General features: G+C 36.6%; 1 long non-coding RNA gene across 1 annotated transcript; it reads left to right on the plus strand.

The window, feature by feature from the left end:
• The first annotated feature begins 247 nt into the window (after positions 1–247).
• LOC116597905 lies at positions 248–6,935 on the plus strand. The gene is made up of 3 exons (XR_004288846.1): positions 248–257; positions 1,701–1,704; positions 6,818–6,935. It is a non-coding gene; the product is annotated as an uncharacterized LOC116597905 (long non-coding RNA).
• Positions 6,936–9,520: the final 2,585 nt, after the last annotated feature.

The raw sequence follows: 9,520 nt of genomic DNA on the forward strand, positions 1-9,520 counted from the left end.
ATCTGATCTAAGTGTAAGGAATAACACCCTAGGCATAATGGTTATGAGGGAAATCACAGCCAGAAGAGCTATCAATAGATTTGACTACTTAAAAGATAAAGTTCTTTGTCATATACAAGTTTAAAGACAAAAGACACACTGGGAAAATATTTGAAACATTCATGATAAATGATAAGAGCCATCAATCTATAATACCTTATACAAATACCTATACAAATTGATAAAATGAAAAAATTCTTAAGCCCAATAGAAAAATGGTCAAAATAACATAGCAAGCAATTCTTAGGAAAGGGAATACAAATGTCTAATAAATGCACAACATACACTTAGCTTAACCAATAATTCAAGCATTAGGCAACAGGAAACTATTTCTTACACTTAAGAGTGTAAAAGATAAAAACAATCTAATTCAACACTTAGAAGGTGGTAAGTATGAAAACTGGTACAACCTCTAGTTGTCTGTCATAATGTTCAGAGTGCCCCATAATAGTTCTTATCTTTGTGTAGTAATTCCATGTCTGCAGGGATATTCTGAAACAATCAGGTATATACTTAATTTATTATGGCATATCACAGGTAAGTTTAATGTAAATGCAATAACTCAAAATGTCCAGAAATTGGCGGAAGATTGAAAATGAGTACACGCCCACATAAAGCATTAGTCACTAAGTTATGTTTGCAAAGAATAATATGCAGAAGTGCTAATAAAGTATCAAATGGAAATAAAATAATGATGCACAGTGGGATAACAAGATACAACAGTTATCCCACCATATGATCATATTTTACCGTTGTTTGTGTAGTCAGGGCACTTCCAAGTGCATCACACATTTGACCCCTATGTGAGAGGAAGAGGAAGCATCACTTACCTTTTTGGTCTGATGAAGAAATGGACTCAAAGCTGAGGCTTTATCATTATAGGCTCAGTACATTTTTCCCTCAGGTTGGTAATACGTACAAAGAGCTACTTAAAAATAATTATAGAATGAGTTAATTTTCTGAAATTGTTCCTGAGTTCCCCACACCATTAAATAAAAGGTAGTATGTTTTTTGAATTGTTAGTATGTACCAGGCTTTTCCCTGGCCACAGAGATGCGCTGGTTGAATAAGAACAAGAGGTTTTGTTTAACTTAGAATGTAATACTAAGGAAAAGAGTATGTAGGCCAAGAACAAGTACACAAGTAAACAATACAATGCTGGACTTCACTAAGTGCTAAGGAGAAAAAAAAAGTGCTTGGTGGAGAATCAGGGTTTATGGAGTGACTGGGGAAAGATTTTATTAGAGTGGTCAGGGAAGTCTGCCAGGAGGAGGAATACTTGAGCAGAGACTTGAATTGTAAAGACGAGGCAGCCATGGGAAGATCTGGAGAAAGGGGATTCTTGGCAAAGGGAATAAGTATCATGTAAGAGTGCTCTGCAACAGAAAAGAGCTTAATGAAAAACCCAGTGTATTAGGGTTCTCCTGAGAAATGGAACCAATGGGAGATAGATACACAAACACACATGCACACAGATGAACACAGACATATACCTGTATAACATATTCAATTGGCTCTGGTAATTATGGAGGCTAAGAAGTCCCAAGATATATAGTCAGCTGGAGACCCAGGAGAGACAAGTGTCATTTTCCTTCATAAACATCCTTACAGACACAACCAGGATAACGTTTGATCAAATATTGGAGCATCCTATGGCCCAGTCAAGTTGTCACATGCAATTAACCATCATACCCAGTGAGATGAGAGCATGATGAGCAAGGGGGAGAGTGTTATGAGATTGGAGAAGAATGCCTGGGTCAGATAATTCAGGGTTGTATAGGCAGTGGTGTAGAATCAATCATGATCAGTATAGAATCAGTGTAGGTCCTATAGGAAGGCACTGTTGGGAGGAGGTCATTGAGAGGACATGACCATGGTCTGTTAGCCCATGAACTGGACCCGGTCCCCTTTTCCCATCTAGGAGCCACTTCGAGGACATATCCTTGAGAGAATAATACATTATTCAGATCGTCTGGATGGTACATGTGACAGGACCCTATTAAAGCCTTGATATAAACTCCAAGGATTCTAGCGGGAGGGTATGGTGATCTATTTGTTTTATGGATGTCCTTGTATATAAGTACCATTTCCCTATAAAAACAGCCATCTAATTGAGTGGCTTGCCTCTTTCTTTGGTCTCTCTCTACCCTCCACACACACAGGACAGTTTTGAGGCTTACCCAAGAAACTCAATTTTGTAAACCAATAGGCACTCTGAGGAAATAGAACTGGAACTGACCGCAGAACAATTGTGCAGAAGATGTAGGATTTATACCGACAGAGGGGTGGAAAAGAACATAGTGTCAACCCGCACAATAAGGTCATGATATAAAACAGATTAATATTATGACTGATATGAAAGACTTTTGTTCATTTAGTAATTCTATTCATTGTTAGGGAGTGGAACTGAGATAACTTTTGCCAGTAATACCTTTAAAACTAACATTTTAGACAAGTTAAGTATAATCAATGCGAAGCTCATTTTTAGGATCTGTTTTTTCTTTTATCATACTATCTTATGTTTAATAGCATAAAGAACTCAGGAACAGTTCCAGAAAATTGAAAACCATCTAAATTAAAAGTATAAAAAATCATTTATACTTTAAAATTAACAATCAAAAGTTTAATCATAAAAGGCAAGTGGACAATAATGTCAAATCTTATCAGTCATGTGAGGTTAATGATGAATGCAACTGGACTGATCACAAATTTAAAAAAATAAAATATTTATTATGAAAGAGTAAATACAAATCTGAAACCTTAGCAATGCAACATCAATGAACAACAAAAAAAAAGTCTGTTAGATTTCAGTGTTTGGTCTATTTAATTTTATTACAGCTAAACTCATCTCTTTCCTGTGAGCAGATTGCAACATAAATTGATATTTATGACATTTTATTACTGCTCTTAGTTCAGTGTTAAGAAAACATCTGAAAATGCTTTGTTATTTATTCCTTTAGAGATAGGTATGAAATAAGTCAGGTTTTCTGCTGCAACTTTGTTGTGTTTTTTTGTTTTGGTTTGGTTTGGTTGGGTTGGGTTTGTTTGTTTTTTGCTTTCTCTTAACTTTTTGCTGTATGCCAAAGTTTAACTGACTGGGAGGAAAAAAAAATTTCCTATTTAACCCAAATACGGGGGCCCATATTCAACCATTCTGTCTCCTTTCTGCTTCCTTTTCCCCGTAACATCCAAATTGCCCACCTTGCAGAAGTCTAATTCTGGACCAGCTCAGTTCTTGCTTTCTCTGTATTTCCTTCATCCTTCTACTGGAAAGTGCCCGTAGACCCTGAGTTCAGGATCTTCAACTTCTGCTGGGCTTGTAATGCTGTAAATAATGCTGAACATTCTTTGCCAGTATCTTGTCTTTCACAGGTCATTTCCCTCAAGACCCCTGCTCAGCATTCTGCCTCACACTCTGCCTTTGGCACAGAAAACAGATGCCTTCCTAAGTGTCCTCATTTTTTTTTTTTCCATTTCTCCTGATCCACTCTGGCCTTAATACTCACTAAATTATTCCCACAGCCTCCCATCCTTGCCACACCTCATAGCCCAGTAGAGAAGGGGTTTCTAGGTCATCTGAGCTGCTTGCCCCTCCTCTGCCTACATGTCTGCTACCGGCCAGCCCAGCTAGATGCAATCAAACATACTTCTCTCATGATCTTTTCCTCCTTGTCATCTTCAACTTCTCTGGATATACTTCAATCTTTTTTATCTAAAAATTTAATTAATTAGTTAATTAATAACATGGGAAACCTGGGTGGCTCAGCCAATTCAGCATCAGACTCTTGATTTTAGCTCCGGTCACGATCTCAGGTTGGTGGGATTGAGCCCTGTATGGGGCTCTGTGTTCAGGATGGAGTCTGCTGGAGAATCTTTCTCTCTCTCTGCCCCTCCCCTGCTCATGAGGGTACTCATCTCTTTCTAAATAAATGAAATCTTAAAAAATATTAACAATGACAACAAAGCCCAAACATATACTTCCTCTCACTATTAAGCAATAACTCTCTCCTTTTCACAGACAAGCTTCTTAGCAGAGAAACCCATACTGATTATCTCCCTTTCCAGAGATCTCTGCTTGCATTTATCTGGGACTCCATGTACCATTTCACCAAAATTGCTTTACTAGCATCATTAATGCTATTCCATTGATCAACCTTCATCAGCCTGGGACATAAACATTTAAAGAGTTAAAGGAGGAATCTGAACCTACAAAAGTTGTGGAGAAGGATCTTCCAGGATAGTAGGAGGAAAGTGATAGGCCAGTGTTACATAAAACTCAAGGGAAAAGAAGTGTCAGCAAAGAGAAAGCAAGCAATATGATCCATGACTGCAAAATGATTAAAAAAAAAAAAAAAGAATTGGTACTCATTCAGTGGAATAGCATTAATGTAAAGAATTATTGGATCACTATATTATGTACATGAAATTAATACAACACTGAAACTAAACCACTTCTCTTCACATTTATAGACACTCTTGTTGACTATCTGCTTCCATGTAGCAATCTTCCTATGACTTCTAAGTACTGACTGTAATCACTGCTGTCTTCTTCAGGTCCAGAACCTTCTAACTACGGTGATCATATGATAAAATGTCCTGATCTGGGTTCTTTTAAGAGTGAAAGGGGATACTATTAATAACTTCACTGTGATAACAAGCATAGACTAGGACTCTCCCTAACAAAAAAGTCATATGATTACTTTATTTAAAACCAGCTGACAGTCTCAAAAAATTAAACATAAAGTTACCCTGAGACCCAACAATGACACTCCCAGGTGGCATTTTTGTGCTCACATAAAAACTTGAACATAAATGTTTGTAATGTCATTTTTCATAATGGTCAGAAACTGGAAGCAACTCAGATGTGCATTAGCTGATGAATGGATAAACAAAATACAGTATATCCAGACAATAGGATATTATTCAGCCATAAAGAATAATGAATACTGATACATGCTACAATATGGGTAAACCTTGAAAGCATGATGTTCAGTGAAAGAAACCAGACACAAAGGTTACATGATATATGATTCTATTTATATTAAATGTCCATAGTAGCCAAATTCATAGAGATGTGTATTTGTTGTTCCCCAGAGGCTTGGGCAAGGAAGTGACTGGTAACAGGTATGGGGTTACTTTATGGGACAATGAAAATGTTCTGGAGGGTTCCTGGGTAGTGTTGGTTAAGCCACTGCCTTCAGTCAGGTCATGATCCAGAGTCCCGCATTGGGCTCCCAGCTCCACGGGGAGTCTGCTTCTCCCTCTGACTTCTCTCTTCCCATGCTCTCTCTCACTCTTCCTCTCTCACATAAATAAATACAATCTTAAAAAAAATATGTCTTGGAATTAGGTAGTGGTAATGGTCACAACCACTTTGTGGATATACTAAAAACTCCTGAACTATCCACTTTAAAAGGGTCAATTTTATTTTATTTTTAATTGCTTTATCTTTTTTTTAAAATTTTTTTTATTTTTTTAAGATTTTTTTTTTATTTATTATTGGACAGAGAGAGAGATCACAAGGAGGCAGAGAGGCAGGCAGAGAGAGAGAGGAGGAAGCAGGCTCCCCGCTGAGCAGAGCGCCTGATGCGGGGCTCGATCCCAGCACATTGGGATCATGACCTGAGCCGAAGGCAGAGGCTTAACCACTGAGCCACCCAGGCGCCCCTAATTGCTTTGTCTTTTATTTTTAATTCCAGTGTAGTTAACAGTGTTATATGAGTGTCAGGTGTACAATGTAGTTATTCAACAATTCTATACATTACTCAGGGCTCATCATGGTAAGTGTACTCTCAATCCCCTTCCCCTATTTCACCCATCCCCCACCTTTCTCCCCTCTGGAAACCATCAGATTGTCTCTATAGTTAAGAGTCTATTTCTTGGTTTGTCTTTCTCTCTCTCTTTAACTTTCCTCATTTGTTTTGTTTCTTAATTTCCACAAAATCATACAGTATTTGTCTTTCTCTGTCTGACTTACTTGGTATTATACTCTCTAGCTCCATCCATGTTGTTGCAAACAGCAAAGATTTCATTCTTTTTTATGGCTGAATCATATCCATCACACCCACATACACACACACACTGCCATGTCTTCATCATAAATAAATGTACACACACATATATCTATTGATAGACACTTGGGTTGCTTCCATATCTTGGCTATTATAAATAATCTTGCAATAAACATAGGGATATATATATCCTCTTGAATTAGTGCTTTTGTATTATTTGGGTAAATACCCAGTAGTGCAATTACTGGACATAAGGTAGTTCTATTGTTCACAGTGGCTGCACCAGTTTGCTTCCTCACGAACAGTGTAAGAGGGTTCCTTTTTCTCTACATCCTTGCCATTACCTGTTGTTTTCTTGTGTTTTGATTTAAGCCATTCTGACAAGTGTGAGGTGATATCTCATTGTAGTTTTGATTTGCATTTCCCTGATGATGAGTGATGTTGAGCATCTCTTCATGTGTCTGTTGCTCATTTATGTATCTTCTTTGGAGAAATGTCTGTTCATGTCTTCTGCCCAGTTTTTAATTGGATTATTTGTCTTTTTTGTGTTGAGTTATATATGTTCTGTATGTATTCTGGATACTGCCCTTACCAGATATGTTATTTGCAAATATCTTCTTCCATTTAGTAGGTTGCCCCTTAGTTTGTTATTTCCTTCACTGTTCAGAAGCTTTTTATTTTGGTGTAGTCTCAATAGTTTATTTTTGCCTTTGTTTCCCTTGCCTTAGGAGACATATCTAGAAAGATGTTGCTGTGGCCAACATCAGGGAAATTACTGCTTGTGCTCTCTCCTAGGATTGTTAGGTTTCAGGTCTCACCCTTAGGTCCTTAATCTATTTTTAATTTATTTTTGTGTATGGTGTAAGAACATGGTGCAGTTTCATTCTTTTGTATCCAGTATCCAGATTTCCCCCTTATCAAAAAGACTCTTTCCCATTGGATATTCTTGCCTCCTTTGTCAAAGATTAATTGACCATAGAGTTGTGGGCTTATTTCTGGGCTTTCTATTCTATTCCATTGACTGAACTGTCATTTTTTTGGTGCCAGTACCATACTCTTTTGATTGCTACAACTTTGTGATATAACTTGATGACTAGAATTGTGATATCTCCAGTTTTGTTTTTTCTTTTTCAAGATTGCTTTGGCTATTTGAGGTCTTTTGTGGTTGCATACAAATTTTAGGATAGCTTTTTCTAGTTCTTTGAAAAATGCTATTGGTATTTTGATAGGGATTGGATTAAATATGTAGATTGCTTTGGGTAATATAGATATAATATTTGTTCTTCCAACCCATGAGCATGGAATGTCTTTCCATTTCTTTGTGTCATCTTCAATTTCTTTCATCAATGTTTTGTAGTTTTCAGACTACAGGTCTTTCACCTCTTTTGTTAAATTTATTACTAGGTATTTTTATTAGATGTGGTACAGTTGTAAATAAGATTGTTTTCTTAATTTCGCTTTCTGCTGCTTCATTATTAGTATATAGAAATGTGATGGATTGGGTACCCGGGTTGCTCAGTCAGTTAAGTGGCTGCCTTCAGCACAGGTCATGATCCCAGGGTCCTGGGATGAAGCCCTGCATCAGGCTCCTTGCTCAGTGTGGAGGTTGCTTCTTTCTCTGCCTCTGCCTGCCACTCTGCCTGCTTGTGCTTGCTCACTCTCTCTGACAAATAAATAAATAAAATCTTAAAAAAAAAAGAAGAAATGGATTTCTGTACATTGATTTTATATCCTGTGATTTTACTGAATTCATTTTTTAGTTCTAGTTGTTTTTTGGTAGAGTCTTGAGGGTGTTCTATGTAGAGTATCATGTCACCTGCAAATAGTGAGAGTTTGACTTCTTCCTTACTGATTTGGATTCTTTCTATTTCTTTCTCTTATCTGATTGCTGTAGCTAAGACTTCCAGTACTATGTTGAATAAAAGCAGTGAGAGTGTACATCCTTGCCTTGTTCCTGACCTTAGGGAAGAAACTCTCAGATTTTTACTATTGAGTATGATGTTAGCTATGAAATTTTAATATATGCAGTCTTTATTATGTTGAAGTATGTTCACTCTAAACCTACTTTGTTGAGAGTTTGTATCATGAATGGATGTTATACTTTGTCAAGTGCTTTTTCTGCATCTATTGAAATGATCATATGATTTTTATCTTTTCTCTGTTTGATGTGATGTATCACACTGATTTGTGAGTAAAATCTTAAAAGGGACAATTTTATTGTGTGTTCATTATATCTCAATAAAAATAAATCTCAACAAATAGTCCTTCCTACATTAGTGTCACACATCCAGATTAGTGTCCCAGTTACCAGATTAAATTCCCATTTCTTACCTCATTGAATGGCACCATCCTCTGTACAGATTATAAAGCCTAAAATCTGGGAATCATTGTTTACATTTTTCTTCTCTCCCTGAATTCAGTGACAAGGTCTTTTAATTTGACATTTTAAATCTCTTGGGATTCCTCATCTCTCCACAGACATTGTCCCATTTTAAATCCACATCCTTTAGTACCTTCTTAACACTTACCATCACTCATTCACTCATCAAATAGTCATTAAATGCCTATTATATGACAGATTCTATTCTAGGTACATGTCATGCATAAAGGAATAAAATGTTGAAATATTTGCTCTTAAGAAGCCCATATTCTAGCTGTCAGAGAGCAGTATAAACATAAAATATAATAAGTAAGTACATTATTATATGATATAAGGTAGTAAGTGCTATAGAATAAAACAGAGTAAGGGTAGATCAAGAATGCTGGTGGGTAAGGGATTGCTATTTAAGATAGGGAGCTCAAGGAAAGTCTTATAAAAATGTTTCATTTGGGTAAAGACTTAAATGAGGTGAAGGTATAATGCATCTGGAGGAATACATGGAGATATCTGGAGGGAAAAGATTCTCAGAAGATGAAACAATCGATACAAAAATACTTAAGAGGAAACACATCTGGAGAATTTGAACTGACTAGGAAGGAGGCCAGAATGGCTGAAGCACATTGATTAAAAGAGGGAAGGTAGGTGAGGACAGAAATGTGATGGAAAGGACAAGATAAGCAGTACCTTTAGGTACTCTAGTTACTCTGGTTGTTACTCAGGGTTTTTCACAAAGCATGGTTAAGTTTTAAGAGAATTGTTCTAGTGCTGAATACAGATTTTTGAGAGTAAGAGTAAAAAAAGATATATTAGGAGGGTTTTTTTTTTAAGATTTTATTTATTTATTTATTTGAAAGAGAGAGAAAGAGGGAGAACCTGAAGAAGGCTCCACACTGAATGCAGTGCCCAACACAGGGCTTGATGCAGGGTTCAATCCCACTACCACAAGATGATTCCCTGAGCTGAAACCAAGAGTGGGGTGCTTAATTGAATGAGCCACCCAGGTGTCCCTTGGGAATTTTTTATTATTTTTATTATTTTTTTATTTTTTTAATTTTTTTTTAAAGATTTTATTTATTTGACAGAGAGAGAT

Source organism: Mustela erminea, chromosome 8 (assembly GCF_009829155.1).
Source record: "Mustela erminea isolate mMusErm1 chromosome 8, mMusErm1.Pri, whole genome shotgun sequence".
Lineage (NCBI taxonomy): Eukaryota > Metazoa > Chordata > Mammalia > Carnivora > Mustelidae > Mustela > Mustela erminea.